This window comes from Cervus elaphus, chromosome 7 (genome assembly GCF_910594005.1).
Source record: "Cervus elaphus chromosome 7, mCerEla1.1, whole genome shotgun sequence".
NCBI classification, from domain to species: domain Eukaryota; kingdom Metazoa; phylum Chordata; class Mammalia; order Artiodactyla; family Cervidae; genus Cervus; species Cervus elaphus.
The window spans coordinates 36054682-36076793 of record NC_057821.1 but is presented as its reverse complement, the minus strand read 5'-3'; the positions used below and the strand labels follow the sequence as shown (position 1 = coordinate 36076793).

Sequence of the window (22112 nt, the reverse complement as noted above, 5' to 3'; positions counted from 1 at the left end):
CAAGAAAAAAGAGGATGCAAAATGTTAACTTGAGAGGAAAAGCAATAATTTTCTTAACTTCAAAAAGAAGTTTGTGTGGGACCTTGGTAGGGAGTGTCCATGCTGACTGATGGTGTTTCTGACATTATTACTGGGTGAGATGTTTCCTACACCCCAACACTCAAATCCTCTGTCCTTACTCAGCCTGCAATCAAAACAAAACCCAAAATCAGAAATGAAGAAAAGCGTCACTTGAAAAAAATTAATTGACATTTATCGATTTTTTAAAAAGACAAGAGTATATCTTAAGTTGTCAGGTTGTTTTTGCCTGTGCCACACGGCTTATGGGATCTTAGTTCCCCAACTAGTGCTTGAAACTGGGTCCTTGGCAGTGAAAGCATGTAGTCCTAACCACTAGACTGCCAGGGAATTTCCAATATACCTAAAATATTAACCAAAGCCCTTCTAATATCAGTTCTTAAAAATGAAGGTGAAGGTCAACTGGGAAGGTAACTCAATATATGGAGTTAATACCTTAAACATTTTACACAGGCTGGGTACATAATAGACACTCAAAAATTTTTTGTTTGATTTATCTTATTTTTCCTTGTTCAGATAGTTTTAAATATCAGTATTATATCCGTACACTTGCTTATTTTGTACCTAACAAAAGCTGATTCATTTTTTACATTAATTCCTTTTACTGCAAAACAAAAGGCATCTTCCTTGGAATATCATAATAAACCACTTCAACTTCTGAAATGTGCCAGCTCCAGATCAATTTTTTATGTCTTCATTAAGGATAAATACATTATCGACAAGTACCACCAGGAACAAATACATTAACTTTTGAGCTTTCTTGAGTAATGTCAAATGACATGGTCTAAGTCCAGTAGGCCTGTGGAATTATTGTATAACTTCTGAGTTTACCTCTGTCTATCTTCCCTATGTGGGATAATGTTCAGTGGTTGGAGGTGTTTATCTAATTTAAAACCCATTCTTTGCCATACATTTGAGTGTGTGTGTGTGCTAAGTTACTTCAGTCCTGTCTGACTCTTTGCGACCCCATGGACTGTGTAGTCTTCCAGTCTCCTCTGTCCATGGGATTCTCTAGGCAAGAACACTTGAGTGGGTTGCCATGCCTTCCTCCAGGGGATCTTCCCGACCCAGGGATCAAACTTGCAGCTCCTGCAATGCAGACGGATTCCTTGCTGCTGAGCCATGAGGATAGATTCACAGAATTGAGTCAGTTGAGAGAAAGCCTAAGGATTTGATGTAAAAATGCTATCTTGGGTTTGGCAATGGCAATTGCATATATGGATAGACAAGAGGGCTGGCTGCCAGGTCTTCAAAGGAGTAGCAATTTCTGATGTTTTTTCCCAAGTTAGTTTATTTTGCCCTTAAACTGACTTTATTAAGTTAAAGAGTCACCAATAAATCTCTATTATAGAATTCAAAAGACTTAGGCCTCTTTTTGGAGCACCAATGTTTTTCTAAGAAAGTTGGGAGTAATTCAACTCAGTTGCCTTCAGTCCAACTTTATCTGAAAAGATAAAATTAGCCCTTCATTAAGACAGAGTGGGGAATTGGACAACACACACATACACACACACACAAACCAAGACCCGAATGAGGGTGAGACAGTGACCAGGTGTTTGGTTGGAGTCACTGCTCAAATTGTGGAGAATGATATTTCTAGGCTGTTATGTTGAGTGTTTGTGAGCAGGCTATTCTAAGATTTTTGGATAGGCTGAACAGGATATGGCTGGGTGTGACAAAGATGTGGCTGCTCAGGAAGAAGCAACCCAAACCAGGAAAGGACATGACAGAAATGCATGACCTTTATTTGGAGGAAAGTTCCTGCATCCTTGTAGATTTGAGGTCTTAATCTATGAAGATGTGTGTGTAACACCAAGGGAAAGGAAACGTGATTTTCACCACTCTCTCTTGTTTAGCTTTAGTTTTTATTAAACCCAACAGGGAGACATGGTACATTCCACTGAAGATATGTCTTTCCATGGCAGTGTGTCCATGAGGATGACTGCAGAAGACAGAAGCAGGGAACAGAAGAGGGAGAACCATTTGGAATGAAATGCAGTATTAGAAGGAGAATCATCATGGCGCACATCTTACCACCTTTGATGTGAACTGTGGCTTAGAAGAAAGAGGTAAAATCTTTGCATATTTCACAAACAGTGGTTGAAAATCAGAGCAAACCACCTGATAAATGGTAAATAAATAATATGGTGCCCTTCTCCCCAAATTCACAGGGCAGTTCCAATTTTTGCTCCAGTTTGTGTGAGAGTGATTTTAGAGGTCTAACTGGAAGTACTTTCTCATTCTTACTTATTTACTTTCAATAGATATTGTTGAATATGTCGATATGTGAAAGTTTCACATTCCTTGAGTGTGAACTGTTAGGCGAGAAGACAGAAGTTAAAGTGAAAAAACAGCAGTGATCACATAACGGAAGGCTTTTCTTTTCCCCTAAAGACTTGGCATTTATCCTATAGGACCTGAGAAATAGTATACACAAAGGGGAATCATTGAAAAGCTTTAAAGAGAGAAAATAATTGCATTAAAGTACTATAAATAGTCAATGTTCATTTTTCTTCTGCTTTACGTGATTGGTTTAAGGTCATGGTTCTCAAATTTATCTGAACCTTAGAGTCATCTGGGGATCTTTGGAAAATTCCAAAGCCCCAACCACGTCCCCAACCAATCAAATCACAATCTCTAGGAGTGTATGTTGGGAAACATAGAAATAAACAGAAAAAAAGTAAGTATTATCTAGGAGCAGATTGAATTGACTTGAGATGGCTTGTGCCAGTTCTTTTATTTATTTAGCATTTGTTTTGTTTTTTATGACTTTTTACTTCCTAATTTTTAAGTGATGGTAAATGGCATGATGAAAAAGTGCCAAGACCTCTCACTAAAACAGAAGTCTATTCAGTTGTGTTAATGCATAGACAACTTTGTATCTTGCTAGAATAAGTTGGAGCTTGGGATGAGGCAGAAAAGATTTTCTGGAGACTATATCCTTGAGTCCATAAATTTCCCTTTATTTCTCCCATTTGCCCCTATATATTTTCAATATAGCATTGTATTTATACAGTATTTGTGCTTAGTGAGAAGATAGTATTTATTTTTACCATGATGTAGTGATATATCTGAGTAGACATGACCATATGCATCAGTTGTAAGTACACTCTGTTCTTCTTTTGCAGTTCAGGTGAGGATCACTTAATGTGTGTCCTGTGTCACACTTTTCTCTTCTCCTTTGGGTGCAAAGCAGAAACTTTCCCCTTTGACTTTCCTTGAATAATGAGGAGGAATTTTTTTTTTCTTTTTTAGTTATAACATCCTATTTAATTAAAACATAAACACATACACACACACACAAATGCAAACTATGAACTCTTCTTGGCCTAGCTACTGACCTTAAACTAGAACATTCACCTGAGATGAAGTGTAGAGGAAATGATTCTTCACTTTACCTCCAGATTTGGTAAATGTAACATGTCGCTAGGAAATCTGATTTCAGGCAAGTGTTCTGACGCTTCTGATATGCTTTGTCTGCTGTCACTTTCAGAAACACTGAATTTGGCAGTTGAGATGCAAAGATAAATAAGGGGAGGAGGACTTCCCTGGCAGTCCAGTGGTTAAGGCTCTGCACTTCCAGTGCAGGGGGCACCAGTTCAGTTTCTGGTTGGGGAAGATTCCCACAAGGCACATGATGCAGTCAAATAAATAAGTAAATTGGGGGAAATGGCCTTAGAAGTGTTTGGGGTTGAAACAATTTTTTTTGGCTTCCATATTTGTCATAGATATTGTTCTGAACGACAATGATTTTTCTCCTGCCACAAGGTCTAAGTAAAATGTCCAAGTAGGGCCCTCTTCCATCTTTCTCTTTCCATCTTTCCCTCTTCCTTTCTCTCTCTCTCTCTCTCTTTTTTCTAGTTTCTCATGGCGTGTTTGCTTTTCCCACACCATCCATATTGTATTGTGTTGGAGTTTTGGATTCTCCTCGTTTGTTAGCTTTGTCCCCATGCTTAATCCTATTTATTTATTTAATACTCATCCATTAGGGGCTTTACCTGGCCAGCCCAGCCAATGGATCTCTAGGTTCAGGTGATCCACCCTGGCTTGTCTGTTCAGTAGTAGTTTTGCTGCTGAGGTAGGAGGTTGCTATGGAATGAATGTTGAACTGGAGACTCTGTGATCTAGTCTGGCTTTCCTATTTAGCCACGGAATGATCTTGAACAAGTTCTCTTTCTAAAGTCTGTCTTCTTCTTTGGAAAGTGGAGAAACTAATCTCTACCTAATCATGAAAAGAAGTGAAATGCTCTGTATGTCAAAATAATTTGTAGATGACTGAGGCTGTGGTTCTTAAACTTTGGCTTGCATCAGACCCACCTGGAGGACATGCCTAGCTGAAACCCATCCCCAGATTTTGTGATATAGCAGGTCCGGAGGAGGGCCTGGGAGTTTGTCTTTCTAGATGGGTCCAGGAGATATTGGACACTGATGTTGCTGGCTCCAGAATCACACTTTGAGAAGACAGGTCTAAGGCATTATTATAAAATGGCCTAATCTCTAAGTTTACATGTGTTCTCTGTGCTTCCCAGTGGATCTAAATTCCCAAGATGTCATTAATGGTATTAAAGTGAGCTAAGGGTAGTTTGAAAATTGACGAGTAGGTCTTCATAAAGTACCTACTAAATGTGCCCTAGAAGCAAAACAAACAAATAGACGGCACCAGGAAAGTGCCACAAATCTCTAAGAAATCTTATTTTAAACCTTGTATTTTCTTAGATAATGAGTTAATTTATTTTTCTGGATATGGAAGTGGCCAGTGTTATCTTTGAGATGAAGGCGGATATGCTCAGTTGGGTCATCTGAGTGGGGGCCTCCCTAGCTTCTTCCTGCTGCCTACACATTTAACGATGCAGTCCTGGGTGACTATAATGAAGAAGAACAGGGCACTATCAACTTCAAAGTAAATGTGCTATGCTGTAAATGGTCATGCAGAAAGCACACACGACCATTCTAGCTGGAAAATTAAAATATGTCATGACACAGCTATAAAAGTCTTTGCTGCCAAGCCAACATCATTCTGGCTTATGGCTCTTAGACCTCACAAAAGGAGGTTAATTAATGAAACAAACCTGTTGTAAAATGGTCTAAAGAAAATCTGATGGGTTAGGATAAACTTTAAGGTGCCAAATGGGATTACATCTACCTAAACAGAGAAGGAGCTGGCTGGATGTCAGTGAGACTCAGAATGCCTGTGGGTTCGTCTGTGAATCTGGCTTCTATAGCATGTCTATGTGTGTAGCATGTATCTTTGACTAGACATCAGAACAATCGGGCCTTTGAAGGGAGGATAGGTCAGCCTAATTGGGCTTTCCCAAGCAGTTGTGCATACTGTTCAATTAAAAAGGAAAGATGGGTCAGCTTAAAGCCCTTCACATGACTCGGATTAGCTGTTCAGGTCCTACAGAGGCCCAAGCTAAGGAATCCTTGCTCACTGCTCCTTCAGGGTACAAGGATGTATCTGGCCAGTAGTGTGGCTCTTGGTTGCCCTCTGCAGGGATAAATATCAGGAGGTTTGCTTGGGGAAAAGACTTAAGAGAATTGCAGGCCTTAGGAAGATATATATGCTGTGGCAATAAATTTCAAGGCATGCCGGGCTCTTTAAGGGCCTATCCAGAGTAGGTGATTTAACAAGGAGACAATATTTTCAGGAACCAAGGTTAGTGCTTTAGCTGTACAAGGCATTGGCTGACTTGGGAAAACAGAGTAATTTAGGTCTGAGACCAATAGGAGAATGATGAGGATTTTTCTCCCCCTCTCTTCTTTCATCAGAAGGCTAGAGCTTTGTGGAGGTGATCTTAGGATAAAAGAAAAACAGTGCCATGCGCGTGCGCACACACACACACACGTCTCGTTTTTATGTATTTAGTACTGATGTTAGTGGAACTAATAAAAAGCAGATTGGTCACAGCGTCATAGAAAATCAATTCTCAAGCTTTTTCTTATTCAGGTTTTTTGATGGTATTGCTCTCATCTGATACTTGAGGGTCACAACATGAGTTTCAAATGGGTTGTCCTTTAGAGTGGAAATGAAGACGCTGTCCTGGGTCACACACAATAATAAAAAGTGACCCCTTTCTTAAAATAGATGCTCTCCTTGCTTTTCAGTTGCAAGGCTTATAGGAAAGAACTTTTCCAGTTCTCTTCCATGAGGCTTTTTCCGGGTAATAGAAATCATCGGTTGAAAAATGACATATGTGCATTACTCATGCACTTATAAATTAGTATTGATCAACCTTTGGGAAATTTTATGACTTCATGGTGACCTAATGCTTTGTCATTTGTCCTCACATGTTAGTTGAAACTAGTAAAAACTGGCTATGCAAATACATGTTCAAAGATAGATTAGAGACTATGGTGGTCTCTAGATTACAGACAAAGAATATATACTCCCACCAGATAATTTGTATCACTGTGTATTTACGGAGTATACAGAGAGGAGACATTTAGGGAATAGCACAGAAATGGTTTCTAAACAGAAATCTGCAATTTTTCTATTTCTCTTTGTTGAAGGGAGATGGAAGTGTTTAACCATTTTGGGTAAAAATGCAATAAAAAATATCTGTGGGCAATGATGGTACATGTGTGAGAAATAATAGTAAGATTTTAGAAGAGCAAAAATGAAAGAGATGAGAACCAGGCAAGCAACACTTGAAGACTCAGCTTTCTTGTATAGTTATAGATTTGGGTAATACTAGCATTTCAAAGTTAGTTGGATTCCACTGGAACCCAGCTTCAACTGGATGTAAGTATAATACCGATCCCCCAGAAGTTTCATCATGAAATAGGTTTCAGAAAGACCTGGTCTGGTCAGGTGAATTGAATAGTTTTATTAACTGCTGAACTTTTTAGGTTTTCACATATCAGTAAATATTAGGAGTTTCCAAGAGGTAGACATGATATACTAAGTTTCCAATTTTTTAACCATGCAAACTATTTTTCCACTGTACTATAAAAATGCTGACTTTTGTTATTGTTAGTGTCTTTTCCAGTTCCAAAATGATATAAATAATTGAGTTCATAAAGAGAGACAGTATAAAATAGAAAATGGATATAATTAACCGTGTAATTTGGGTGACCATGACTTTGTTTTGCATCCCCAAACATAATTGTAAATTATTATTATTATTTTTCCTTAATTTTCTACACATTGCCTGATTAGGATAAACAAACTTAAGGCAGAAAAAAAGTCACTAGTAAAATGAGAAAAGAAAAGATATTAACATGGCAATGAAGGAGATCTTTGTTTCAGATTGGTATTCTCTGTAGGATCTCCAGCAGCAGCATGTTACTGGTTTTAAAGGCAGCAGGATATCTGGCTGTAAAACTGAAGCTCTTCTCCATCTTTATTTTCCACCCTGGTAACTTGTGCAATATGCCCACCACAGGCAGGCTCCACACTGCGTCCATGTCGGGCCTTCATAATTAAGAGAGAAAGTGTGGAATGTTCAAAGGTGAGGCACAAAGATTATTAAGGAGCTAGAAAACAAGCACAATTTGAAAAGGTTAAATGAGATGGTTTTTTTTTTTTTTTCTTTTTAGCTTGCAGGAGAGTAAGTAGAGATGCCAGTTAACAATGCCAGTTAACGGTAATTTCTAGTATGTGAAGTGTTATTAAACAGATAAAGATGACCAGCCATTCTCCACTCTCAGTGCGGACGGAACAAGAGAAATCGTCCTTATATTTTAGCTGTAAGGATTTATCTTAGACACGGGGAGTGGTTTTCTTACTAGATGGTTTTGCCCCATGATTGCAGTGACTTACATTTGATTAGGTCAAAATGTAGTTTTCTAAAGGTACTTTACCAAATAACTAATCATGTTAACTTATATTGAATTCTTATTATGGGCCCTGTACCATCCTGGGTGCTTTAATATACTTTGTATCATTTCATTTTCACATGAACTTTTGGAGAAATGTATTTTATCCTTGTTTTATAGATGTAAAAAATAAGCCTTATAGTTTCAGCTAGCATCCATTTTTAAGTCAGTTTTCTTTCTTTTAATTTATTTTTAATTGAAGAGTACTTGCTTTACAATATTTTGTTTGTTTCTGCCAAAAATCAACATGTATCAGCCACAGGTATACCTATGTCCCCTCCTTCTTGAACTTCCCTCCCACCTCCCACCCCATCCCACCCCTCTAGGTTGTGGTGGAGCCTGGATTTGTGTTGCCTGAGTCATACGGCAAATTTCCACTGGCTTACTATTTTATATATGCTAGTGTGTCTGTTTCCATGCTACTCTCTCAATTCGTCCCACCCTCTCCCTGCCTCCCCCCACTTGAGGTCAGTTTTCAAAGCTAGATCTGCCTGACCCTGAGCCCCATAATGTATAACTTCCCCACTGCTGTGCTCTCCTTGGGTAGGTCAGTTAATGTTTCTTTGAGTTTGTTTCTCAACAATAATATATCTATATTAAACTATAGATTAAATAATTAATTTATATTAAATAATATTAAATAATAATAATTTTATACTTTATATATTTAATATTATATATTATTTACATATATATAATATATATACATAATATATATATACATATAATATATAATAAATATAATATAAACAATGTATACATATATATTATATATAATATAATGTAATTACATATAACATAAATATAAAATATATGATATAATAATATAATATATAAATAATATATAATATATGATATATAATATGTAATGTTATATATTTTATAATAATAAAATATTGAATAATATTAAATAATATATCTATATATATTTATAAATAAATATATCTACTAAATTAAATATAGATATATTTATAAATATATAAATATAGATATATTATATATATTAATATAATTACTATATAATTATATATGATTGTATTGTATTATAATATATATTTTATAATAATAAAATATTAAATAATTATTAAATAATATTAAAATAATGTGTCTATATTAAAATATCTATATTATATATATCTATATCTAAATATCTATATTAAAATATAATAAGCAGATTTACTGTAGTAAGTAGACTAAAGGAAAGTTAAACAAATTTTGCCTTTTTTCTTGGCACAAGGAGATGTGTGTTCTTGTTGGAGAAGAGCTACTGTAGTGGTTTGGTGTGGCTCTGGGGGTTGCAGACTGGATTCTTGCTCCTCACCTTGCCTTGACTTTTACTGATCACCCTCCTGGGAAGGGGCCTCCCTGGCAGCTCAGTCAGTAAGGAAGCTGCCTGCAGTGCAGGAGACCCGGGTTTGATCCCTGGGTCAGGAAGATCCTCCGGAGAAGGAAATGGAAACCTACTCCAGTATTCTTGCTTGGAAAATCCTATGGATAGAGGAGCCTGGTGGGCTACAGTCCATGGTGTTGCAAGAGTCAGACATGACTTAGCAACTAAACCACCAACCAACTTGCTGGGAAGAATCCAGCAAGTGTGGCAGGGGGAGTCCTCGGCACCTGGGCTCAACATAAGATGAGCCACCTCCAACAGTGTGCAGACGTGGACTCCAAATTCTAGATCATGCAGCCTTCCTCATCCAGAGGCAATGCCTTCAGTGTGCGGTTGTGGTGTGTGGAACCAGTGAGCATCCAAATCAGAGAATCAGGTCACATAAGACAGCATCTTACCAAATCAGATCCAGAGCGTAAGGTCATGCAATCAGGGCTGATGAATATTATGTAGGGATATTTGTATTAAAATGAAAAAATACAGTCTACAGAAATGGTCCAACAGCATATATACCAAATGATTTCTTACCAGGCTCATTTCATCACTCACGTAAGAGAGCTCTTCTCAAGTCTTCGATGGCATTGAATCTTTTAGCATCTGATTTCCATGGGCTTATAGGTGATTTTCCTAATAGTCTCTCTATCATCCTCCTGTCCCACTTGGAAGAAAAATATACTGAATAATTGAATATATTTTCCTAATATTTATCATTACCTAGCTCATTTGCCAGCCACTCTGATAGAACCCCAAAGCTGTTCTGGCTTGGTGTTGCAAGTACACAGACCTATGCATGAGGATCATCGGTATCTTTCAGGTTGTTCAGCAGAATTACTAATTGTCCCTGATCAACTGCTCTTTAATTGTCCTCAGTTGCTACCAAAAACTTGCCTGATTCTGTGAATCTGTACCCTCCCCAGCTACCCTCTCCCTCAGCAGATAGCTGTCCATCTCATTTTATTATTAAAAATACGAAAGATACCCTCAATCCTGAAGTCCTTCAGCTCCTAAATGTGTTATCTGCAAAGATCTTACCTCTTTGATTTCCAAAGAAGAGTGACCCTCATTCCCGCTAAAATGGATCTTTCCCCCTGAGTGCTAAGTCCCACCACAGCCCTTCCACTGGTAGACCTTGATTTAGGAACCAACACCATCCTGTCCTGCTTCTTCAACCCCTCATCCTCCAGCTCTCTTTCCCCTTGGAATGTAAGTGTGGGGAAGTATCACTCATATTTTTTAAAAAGTCCTTCTTTTCACTGTATTACTCTTTATATTTCCTTTTATTTCAGACAAGTCTTCAAAAATGTTTGTATTGTGTCCACAGTCTTCTCTTTCATTCACCTCACCTGGATTCAACATATGCCCTGATATTTTCTCAGTCCACTGAAACTATACTCTCTGAGATTATCAACATCTTCCTAGATGCCCAGTCCAATGGTGACCTTGAAACCTTATCTCACCTTATAGGATTTCTCTCTGGTGATAGACATGCCTTCCTTTTTGAAACACAATTTCTCTGATTCCATTTTTCCTCATTTGTTTCAAAACATCTCTTTCTATTCCTCATTAGTCACTAATTTCAGGCCTTCTTCTCTGCTTTACTCCTAGATTTTAAAGTATCTCAGGATTTTGTCTTCAGTTGACCTTCTTTTCCCTTCCTTTTTGGAGTATAGTCAGTCCTCTTTTCCAGGCCCTTGACTTCATTAACCACAGGGCAGCCAATGGCTCCAAAAATTCACTTCTACCATCATTCTTTCTTCTAAGCTTCAGATACCTTTATCTGATTGCCTATAGAATCACCATTTGGGTATTTTTACCCATATTTCAAAGTCAACAAGTCATATTTTAAAGTTTACAGCGCTTCCTACATGGGAACAACAAAGTGAAAAGAAGTAGAGATAAAAGATTGATAATTCCAAGATAAAAACCAGAAGTTTGAATTAAGAGCATAAATTTTAATTTGTGGTGGTTTGATTTGTATCATACATGAATAGATTATACTCCTAAATGAAAGAAGAAAAAGCGACTATAAATGGATTGAATGACAACATTTTCTGTCTGGTTAACACAATGTCAGTGTGAGGTCAAAAGGTGAGTGGGGCTTCTGCTGCATCAACACTGGGAGAGTTATTTCTCACTCCTCATTTTTCCGCAGAAAAGAGATAATGTACATTACATTGTCAGGAGAGAACAGTACTGGATAAACAACTACTTTCTGTCCCTTAACAAATCCTCAGGTCCAGAAGAATTTCTAATATTATTGGTAAATTTTGGGGAAGAGCAGAGCATGATGATCTGCTCAAGCCTGTCTCTGTCTCCCTTTCTCTCTCTCTTTTCCCCTTACATCTGCTTGCCTACAGGAAAGGCAACATCTTCTCTGGTCTAGTTATCTGGAGCAAAGAGAAAAAATTCTACTCAGAGAGTTTAATAGGATATCCATTGATACTTGTTCAATCCAGATTATATTCTTAAACTGAAATTATGAACTCCATCAGTTTAACTTCCATATTTCCATTTTTTAAAGTTTGGAAAGAGAAGAAAGGAGTATCATTTATTTACTTTTAAGATACCAACACATTAATAATGATCAAATGTCATCAGATATTCTTAACCTTGTGGCTTTGCAAGTTTCTCAAGATACATTTATCTTTATAGCTCTTATTGAATCACGAACATTGATTCTTTTCTCTAACTCTATAAAAGGGATAATCTTTTAAATTCATGTATACGGACTTGGCAAAATTTTTTATGTTATACACACTTATGATGTATTTTTAAAAAATGTATATAATCATATAGATATTATGTAATAATGAAATGAAGAGACTCAAAGTATATAGCATTGTCCCAGGAAGGAGTTTTATTAGATATCATTAAAGTATTTTGAAAATGATTAAAAAAAAATGAGTATTTTTGATGTAACATAAAAATGAGTTTATATGAAAAAGACATCTTGTATTCATGGATTGGAAGATTCTCCAAGCAATCTACAGATGTGGTACAATCTCTATCAACATCCCCACAGTCTTTCCTGCAGAAATGGAAAAGCTGATGCCACTTCACACCTAGGATGACTAGAACAAAAAAAAAAAAGAAAGAAAAATATCAAGTGTAGGTGAAGTGGTAGAGAAATTGGAATACTCATTTATTGCTAGTGGAAATGTGAAATTGTTCAGCAGCTGTGAAAAATAATTTGACTATTCCTCAAAAAAGTTAAATAGAATTACCATATGGTCCAACAGTTGCACTCGTAGGAATATATGTTGTTGTGTTCAAACAAGAATGTTCATAGCAGCACTATTCACAAAGGCTAAAATGTGGAAACAACCCATATGAGCATTGGAATGAATAGATACACAAATGGTGGTATATTCATACAACAGAATGTCATTCAGCCATAAAAAGGAATGAGGTTTTGATACATCAACAAAGTTTATGAACCTTGATGATATTGTGCTAACTGAAGGAAACTATATATAAGAGGCTAACTGGTACATACTATATAAGTCAATTCACATTAAATATCCATAGTGGGCAAGTTGATGGAGGCAGAAAGCAGATTAGTTGTTGCCAGGGATTGAGGATATGGAGGATGGAGGTTTAATGGATATGATTTCTTTTTTTTTTTTTTAGGATAATGAAAATATTCTGGGACTAGGTAGTGGTGATGGTTTCATGACTTTCAATGTCATTGAATTTATCCTTTTAAATGGGTAGAATGTCAGACCTTATGTATATTTACCACACATATATTTACGTACCAACTTAAGTATATTTTACCACAATGAAAAAAAAAACCAAACCTGCATAAACAGGATTTGATGATACCTATAATAAGATAGGATCTTCCCTGCTGGCTCAGATGGTAAAGTGTCTACCTACAGTGTGGGAGACCTGGGTTCAATCCCTGGGTCAGGAAGATCCCCTGGAGAAGGAAATGGCAAACCACTCCAGTACTCTTGCCTGGAAAATCCCATGGACGGAGGAGCCTGGTAGGCTACAGTCCATGGGGTTGCAAAGAATCGGACACAACTGAGAGACTTCACTTTCACTTTCACTTATAATAAGATAGAGTGATGACATTTTTGGCTGGTTAAGGAAATATAGTGGAAAGATTCTCAACCATACTTAGATAACACTAAACTCTTCACACTATTGTTTCTTGTTCATGCTATAAGATACTATGTTTCTATTTTGCTTCTAAAATAGAGGAGTATCCAGGAGTAAGAAAAAATGTATTGAAGGCTTGTATCTTGCAATCACAGAAAAAGACACTACAATATTTGAAAAAGTATGAATTGTCTCTCTTTGAGGTATTCATATTTAGTTAGCTATTGTTTCAATATTTATACTCTATTATTGAAATGAAAACTTTAGTGATTTCCTAGGGCAAGGATTATGGGTATGTGCTTTGGAAGAAGGAGAATAAAGGAGCTATTCAGAAAGATATATATAGTCTTTAAAACATAGATTTATAAACAAAAATCTTTTTTAAATACATGAAAGACATCATCAATGTAGTGAACATTTTCTTTTCTTGTCAAGGAAGGCTAAAATGTTTCATTCCTTGTAAAACACATTGAGAAAACATTGGTTTCTGACTGACTGTTGATTAATTCCTGCATAAAATGCTGACTATTTTTAGAAAAAAAAGACTTTTTTTTTAAACCAAACAGATTGAGTTCAAATTAATTAGACCTCATCAGTATGGCTTAACCTCTCATCCAGTTCTGCTCTTTTAAATTTTAATAACTGCAGTTTCCCAATCTCTAACTCCAGCTACTGTCATGAATGACGTTTTTAGGAACATTCTACTCTTGCTGTGGTGTCTTTAGTACTTCTATTTCTACCTAGAGGGCATAAAGGCTTGTATTTTCACACAAAAGTAAGCTATGTTCTCCTGTTTCAGTTCAGTTCAGTTCAGTCGCTCAGTCGTGTCCGACTCTTTGCGACCCCATGAATCGCAGCACGCCAGGCCTCCCTGTCCATCACCAACTCCCGGAGTTTACTCAAACTCATGCCCATCGAGTCGGTGATGCCATCCAGCCATCTCATCCTCTGTCACCCGCTTCTACTCCTGCCCCCAATCCCTCCCAGCATCAGGGTCTTTTCCAATGAGTCAACTCTTCGCATGAGGTGGCCAAAGTACTGGAGTTTCAGCTTCAGCATCAGTCCTTCCAATGAACACCCGGGACTGATCTCCTTTATGATGGACTGGTTGGATCACCTTGCAGTCCAAGGGACTCTCAAGAATCTTCTCCAACACCGCAGTTCAAAAGCATCAATTTTTTGGCGCTCAGCTTTCTTCACAGTCCAGCTCTCACATCCATACATGACCACTGGAAAAACCATAGCCTTGACCAGACGGACCTTTGTTGGCAAAGTAATGTCTCTGCTTTTTAATATGCTATCTAGGTTGGTCATAACTTTTCTTCCAAGGAGCAAGCGTCTTTTAATTTCATGGCTGCAGTCACCATCCACAGTGATTTTGGAGCCCAACAAAATGAAGTCTGAAAAAAAAAAAAAAAAAAAAAAAAATGAAGTCTGACACTGTTTCCACTGTCTCCCCATCTATTTCCCATGAGGTGATGGGACCAGATGCCATGATCTTAGTTCTCCTGTTTAGATATGTATGAAATAGAGGTGGAAGATAAAGGCTGTTGATCAGATTTGTTTGATATAAATGTCTACATTTTAATTGTAGATATCAGACAAACCTAGTGCAGAAAGCAGCATTTTAACAACACACTCTTTTTCTGTTTGTCTGTTTCTTGTCCACTCCACATGGCAAGTGGAATCTTAGTTCCCTGGCCAACCCAATCCCCTTGCATTTTAAGTGCAGAGTCTTAATCATTGGACCACCTGGGAAGTCCTAACAGCAAATTATATAGATGATAGAATGAAGTACACTCAGGTGGTATATTAAATATAGTATCTGTGTTTTATGAAGTAGAAAGAAAAGACCTGGCTCCTCTGTACTTTGGGGCAAATGGGAGGATTGTTCTAGTGATGACTATATGCCTTGATTTAGTCAAGGAAATTTGAATGAACACAACATCTAGATGGAAGCATTTGAGAACCAATGGGCAATTCTTTACCAACCCTTTACACCACCATGGCAATCAGAATTGTTTCAGCTGGGGGAAAACCTATCCTTATGAGCTTTTACTTGCAGAAAGTATGAAACAGTTTCAATTGAATCAAATTGAACTTGTTGCATCAATGAGTTTTATTTATTTATTGTTTTAAATTAATTTATTTATTTTAATTGGAGGCTAATTACTTTACAATATTGTAGTGGTTTTTGCCATACATTGACATGAATCAGCCATTGGTGTACATGTGTGCCCCATCCTGAACCCCCTCCCAACTCCCTCCCCATCCCATCCCTCAGGGTCACCCCAGTGCACAGGCCCTGAGTGCCCTGTCTCATGCACTGAACCTGGACTGGTGATCTATTTCACATGTGGTAATATACATGTTTCAATGCTATTCTCTCAAATCATCCCACCCTCACCTTCTCCCACAAGTCCAACAGTCTGTTTTTTACCTCTGTGTCTCTTTTGCTGTCTTGCATATAGGGACATCATTACCATCTTTCTAAATTCCACATATATGCATTAACATACTACATTGGTGTTTTTGTTTCTGACTTACTTCACTTTGTATAATAGGCCCCAATTTCATCCACCTCATTAGAGCTGATTCAAATGCTTTCTTTTTAATAGCTGAGTATATGCACCACAGATTTCTTATCCATCTGTCTCCCAAGGGACATCTAGGTTGCTTCCATGTCTAGTTATTGTAAACAGTGCTGTGATGAACACTGGGGTACACATGTCTCTTTCTTTGGAGAAATGTCTGTTTAGTTCTTTGCCCCATTTTTAGATTGGGTCATTTATTTTTCTGGTAGTGAGCTGCATGAGCTGCTTGTATATTTTTGAGATTAGTTATTTGTCAGTTGCTTCATTTGCTATTATTTTCTCCCATTCTGAAGGCTTTCTTTTCACCTTGCTTATAGTTTCCTTCATTGTGCAAAAACTTTTAAGTTTAATTATGTCCCATTTGTTTATTTTTGCTTTTATTTCCAATATTCTGGGAGGTGGGTCATAGAGGATCCTGCTGTGATTTATGTCGGAGAGTGTTTTGCCTATGTTCTCCTCTAGGAGTTTTATAGTTTTTGGTCTTACATTTAGATCTTTAATCCATTTTGAGTTTATTTTTGTGTATGGTGTTAGAAAGTGTTCTAGTTTCATTCTTTTACATGTGGTTGACCAGTTTTCCCAGCACCGCTTGTTGAAGAGATTGTCTTTTCTCCATTGTATATTCTTGCCTCCTTTGTCAAAGATAAGGTATCCATAGGTGCATGGATTTATCTCTGGGCTTTCTATTTTGTTCCATTGATCTATATTTCTGTCTTTGTGCCAGGACCATACTGTCTTGACGACTGTAACTTTGTAGTATAGTCTGAAGTCAGGCAGGTTGATTCCTCCTGTTCCATTCTTCCTTCTCAAGATTGCTTTGGCTATTCAAGGTTTTTTTTCTATTTCCATACAAATTGTGAAATTGTTTATTCTAGTTCTGTGAAAAATACCGTTGGTAGCTTGATAGAGTTTTAAATCATTGACTCTGGAATTGTTTGTTACAGTAGCATTACCATCTTTTACTAAGACAATATATTATAGACTTAAGCAGCATGTACAATATGACATGTAACATGAATATGAATGCATTTAGAAATGTACATGAAGTGTTATAACACAAAATATAATAGTATCTAATAGTATATACATAGTTCTGAATTGTTGTTATTTCGATGATAATTTTCTGCTCTCCAAGAAATTGAGGTAACACTATATTAGAATAGGGATGTGTTTGCTCTGGGTCCTATCTGTGTCCTCTTCTTTTGTCATCAAGTTCAGGATAATTCATGGTTCTATTTCTGTGTATTAGACTGTTTCATTCTAATCAGTCTGAGACTTCAGACATAGTGCTGTGCTGTTCTCAGTCGTGTTTGACTCGTTGCGACCCCTTGGACGGCAGCCCGCCAGGCTCCTCTGTCCTTGGGGATTCTCCAGGCAAGAATACTGGAGTACCCTCCTGTACTCCACACCCTCCAGAATACTGGAGAATACTGCTATATCATCCTCCTTAGACATAGTACTTCTTGGTATAAAAGCAAACATATATTAGAGTGCTCTCATTCTTTAAGCCTGAAATTTTGGAAATTTAAATCTATAAATTATATCCACAATATTTTATTGAAATTACTGTAGCTGTGTTCTGTTTCTAATTATTGATTCTTCAGAAAATGAAAAATCCTGGAAATATAGCTATGCTGGTGTCTCTAAAGTCAGCAGAAAAATGCTTCTCCTGGTCTTTCTGCGATCTCCTTGGGGTTTTGCTATTTTCTTGGAATTTTTGTTGCAGGTTTCATTGTCATAGAACCCTGAAGATTTCTTTCACTAAAACATCTCAGTAGTGATTATATAGTTATATGTGCAATCATTGTTAATGTGTCTTCCAAGAATTAGGCTGTGAGTTCTAGAAGTATGATCTGTTTACTGCTTTGTCCCCAGAAGCCAGCACCAAGCTTGTCACATAGTAGGTTTTTGGACAAATATTTATTAATAAATGACTGAAAGAATTTTCCAAAGTTGTTTTCTTCTCAGCTGTCTGGTGGTTTTTTCTCCTCCCAGGACCACTTCTGTTTACATGAGAGCTTGGTGAAAATCTATGGAAAAATGAATTGCATGATTAGTATAGAGGTCTATTTTCCTCTCCTTCCATCCCACCCCATTTCGTCTGCTACAGGAGAGCAACATAATTGAAACCTGCTTGTGGTTCTGAATACTGAGCACCTAAAACCATGTAAATCTCTTCATTTTAAAATTTTTTTATGATTGTGATTTATGGTGGTGATGGTGAGCCTGGGTGTCAGGAGGGAGTGTTGTATTTGTAATTAGAAAGCGAAACAGATGTTGAAGGCTTCATCTGAAATGATGTTGCCATTATAATAGTTCTCATTGCTCACTGATCATTTTCTAGTTCACCTATTGAAATTCTCACTGAAAAGATCTGGATCTCAAGATAATGCTCACCAGATGAGGGTTTCACTGTTGTAGAGGACCAAAAATTTTTTGATTCATTATGCTTATAAAACAAGACCCCCAAAGCTCCCATGTTCAAAGACATGGGAACGGAAACAAATTAAAACATTCTATTTTTTTTTTCCCTTTTGGAGTCAAAGTATTGGATGCAAACATGTTTATGCACTGACTTTTGGACTCTGAGTTATTACAGAATTTACCTAGCTTATTATCTTGATCAACATCCACTTTTTTTTCCAGCTGATCAAAGGACAGAAGAGAGAAACCTGCGTCCTCAATCAACCTAGTCCTATTCAAAGGTAAACATCGTTAGGGTAATCAAGTGTATCTCGGCACTCTGAGTTATGGAATGAAAAATACCATTAGTGCTCTCCCCATGGTGTTCCCCCATCAGAGCGGGGGTCACACAGGTTGCTCTGATGGCAGCTGAGATGATTTGTAAGCTCTGCTAACCCTGGCAGCTGGGCAGTAGAAAGGATGTGATACTGTTGATTTTAGTTCAGTTAGGATTTGTCAGAGGATGGTGTCATTGAATAGGAATGGGTGTGAAAATAGGGGTGGATATCAGAAATCATTTTAGGCCCATTCATCTCTCTCTCTGCTTCCTTCATGCAGCTCCCCCGACCCCTAGTCCCACAACCTTGAGTATAGCACAGTCCAGACATGTCTGGCTAAGGTCAGAAAGAACTTGAGTGTTGCAAATATGGCCAGAGAGCCTTGAGAACAAATGTATGCCTGTGTGACCACCTAGAATACACCATGAGGGCAGGCACTCATCTTTTTGTTTGCCACTAAATCTCTAGCTCCTAGCACAGTAAGTGGTAGATGCTAGAGTCTTAGTAATTGATTATTAGACCATTTTACATGCCAGCAATGTTACTAAAAAATAAATGGTCCTTTGTTAGTTGTGAATGTTGAGTCAAGTAGACCTGGATTTTAGGCTCAATAAAACACTGAAAATATCTAGAACCAGATGCCAGATTTCAGATGCAAGTCTGCAGACAAACTTCTCTTATTATGGGGTGGAAACACTTCTCTCTCTGGTTTCACCAGTGGAAATAATTGTCCACATCTGAACTTGTATGAACCAGGCTGTTTCTTCTGCAAATGGAATTCTGCTCTTAGGAAGGAATAAACATCAGCCAGTGAGCAAAAGGAGCTACATATGAGATAGGAAATTCAGGTAATGAGTTACAGAGCTGCACTGAACAAATCTGCTTTGATGTGACATAGGCGTGCTGGTAGCAATAAGATGCTGGCCACGCCCATTTGATAAAGCACACGGAAAGGCAAATTTAACCTTCCAGTGTAAGAGCCTCTATAAATGTGTGTGTGGACACAGCATTCTTTGATCAGTTAATGGAATCCCACGAACACACATTTTTATCCTCAAATGGCTGTTAGTCAAGTTTTTCACCTTTTGCTTTCACATTCTTTCATGCTGCCCCTTGACTTCACGGAGTCATTCTCTATTCTACTTCAAAGAGCATTGTCTGTTTATTATCCCTATTGTGTACAGAAGAAAAAACTTTTAAATAGAGCATTGCAAATTTGCCCAGAATATATATCTGTGTGTAGAAGAATGATTGTGTACAAGAGCAGACCTGCAAAATCCCATTCATTTACCAGGAGATGTTCGCAATTAGAGACATATCTCAAGCTCTGTATCTTTCCATAGGGTTGAGTGCTTTTCTTCCTCTGATAAAGAGACATTTAACAGGTGACACATCATTTCAATTAGTTAGCACTCCAATTTTTTAGACAGTGAGGGCTTCATTTTATTTTTATAAATAAGTTTGAAGAATAAATCCCTGGTGCATGGGTGACTAATGCTGTAAGTAAAATATTTTAGTGTAAGCTACTTGAAGTCAGACTCAAACATGTTAAAAATCAAGGCTTCTTCAAATTAGGATACCCATCTTATTTTTCCCAGGTGCTGTTGCTATCACATTATTTATATTTGTGTGTATGTCTGTGTGCACATTCAGTGGTGTCTAACTCTTTGTGACCTCATGGAGAGTAACCTGCTAGGCTCCTCTGTTCATGGAATTTTCCAGGCAAGAATACTGGAGCAGGTTGCCATTTCCTTCTCCAGGGGATCTTCCCAAGCCAGGGATTGAACCCATGTCTCTTGTGTCATCTCCTGCATTGGCAGGTGGGTTCTTTACCAGCAGAGCCACTGAGGAAGCCCTATGTATATTGAGATTCTCTAATAGTAATTTGGGAAGAGCTAGCAAGGGTAAGCATCCAGTGCCAGAGGACTATTAGTTGAGGATGGAAAAGACTGAGGTCCTGGTTTCCAAAACCCTACTTTTGAGTAGAAATCAGAACCAGAGAGAGGCAGGGTGACTTGTCATTGTATCATTTAGGAAGAAAAGAGCAAAACTGAGTTATTTATCTTTCGTGGATTTTTTTTTTCTCCTCTTATTCCTATAGTCTCATCTGAATTTTTGAATAGTCGTGGTGATCAGATCCAGACAGGCAGTGTCATTATCGCATGAGACAATCTGGTGTCTGTCTTGTTTGTTTCACCTGGCAGGTCAATGCCTTTCCATTAGCACCCGCACTGCTGTGCCGGGCAGAGCACATCGCAGCTGGGCATCTGCAGGTGATGGCTTCCAGGTGTTAGCCTACAGAAAATCACTGAAAGTCAACGCAGACGTCGAGCTCCAAGACATTCAGCTGCAAAAAGCCTTCCAGGCAAGGTCATGGTTTTGGTACTTGTAGCAGAAACCGAAGAGAAACTCTGAAAGCCCTGCCCATGCTGTCCCAGAGGGGGAGCTGACAAAAGTTGGCTCCATTGCGGAAAAACATTTCAGGTATATAAAATGTCCACCGCTCCCTGAGGCACGAAAAAGAGTTTAAAGTGTAGTTTGAAGGAAAACAAAAACTACCTCTTGAATGTTGTCCGCACGTGGCAGGTAAATGAATCTTTTCTGAGTGAAGGTCCCTTTGTCTCTTGGCAACCCAGCATTTATTCCTTCATGCTCAGTGGTGGGAAATTTCCCCCTTCCAAAATTCAAGCCATCTGCACTATTAGCAACACAATCAATCCTAGCCAATAAATCACTCCACCCCATATTCTTGACAACACAAATTCTGTAGTATGTTAAACCATTATAATAAATGACAACATGGTATGATCTATGAGGCCTCTTAACACTATCCACTTCATCCAGATGGGAAAATTATGGCCCCCCAAATCTTCATAATTTGGGGCACTTATGTGTGCTGAACAGACTGAAAAAATGTGTCAATTCTGTGGGATTTAAAAACCACTCACCCATGGAAGACACACTCAGCTTTTCTTGAAAGAAGACATTGGGATCAAAATATCTTTTATGTGGCCAAGCAGACAGAGAGTTAATAAAAATCAACAATCTGGTAGCTAGTTAATCATGCAAAATGGCTTCTTGTAGTAGCAAGTAAAACTTTTTTTTTCTGGGTTGGCTTATTCTGTGTGTAGTTCTATTTCTTGAGATTACATTTTACAAATGAGATAGGCTGTTTTTTTGCTGTGAGAATTATATGTAGTGGTTTGCAAATATTAAGGCTTTAATATCCTCAGTCTCCTTAAGGCAGACACATTGGGAGCATTCTGTTTCAAAAAGTCCAGAAACAATGTATGAAGGATGCATCCAACATTTTCCACAATGATTAAAAAAAAAAATCTTGTGCAGAATTGCACCAAATGACTCATTATGAATCTTCTTGATTAT

General features: G+C 37.7%; 1 long non-coding RNA gene across 1 annotated transcript; it reads left to right on the top strand.

Moving 5' to 3' along the window:
• The first annotated feature begins 2040 nt into the window (after nt 1-2040).
• Nucleotides 2041-21409, top strand: LOC122697841. The gene is made up of 3 exons (XR_006342180.1): nt 2041-2147; nt 18634-18692; nt 20933-21409. It is a non-coding gene; the product is annotated as an uncharacterized LOC122697841 (long non-coding RNA).
• Nucleotides 21410-22112: the final 703 nt, after the last annotated feature.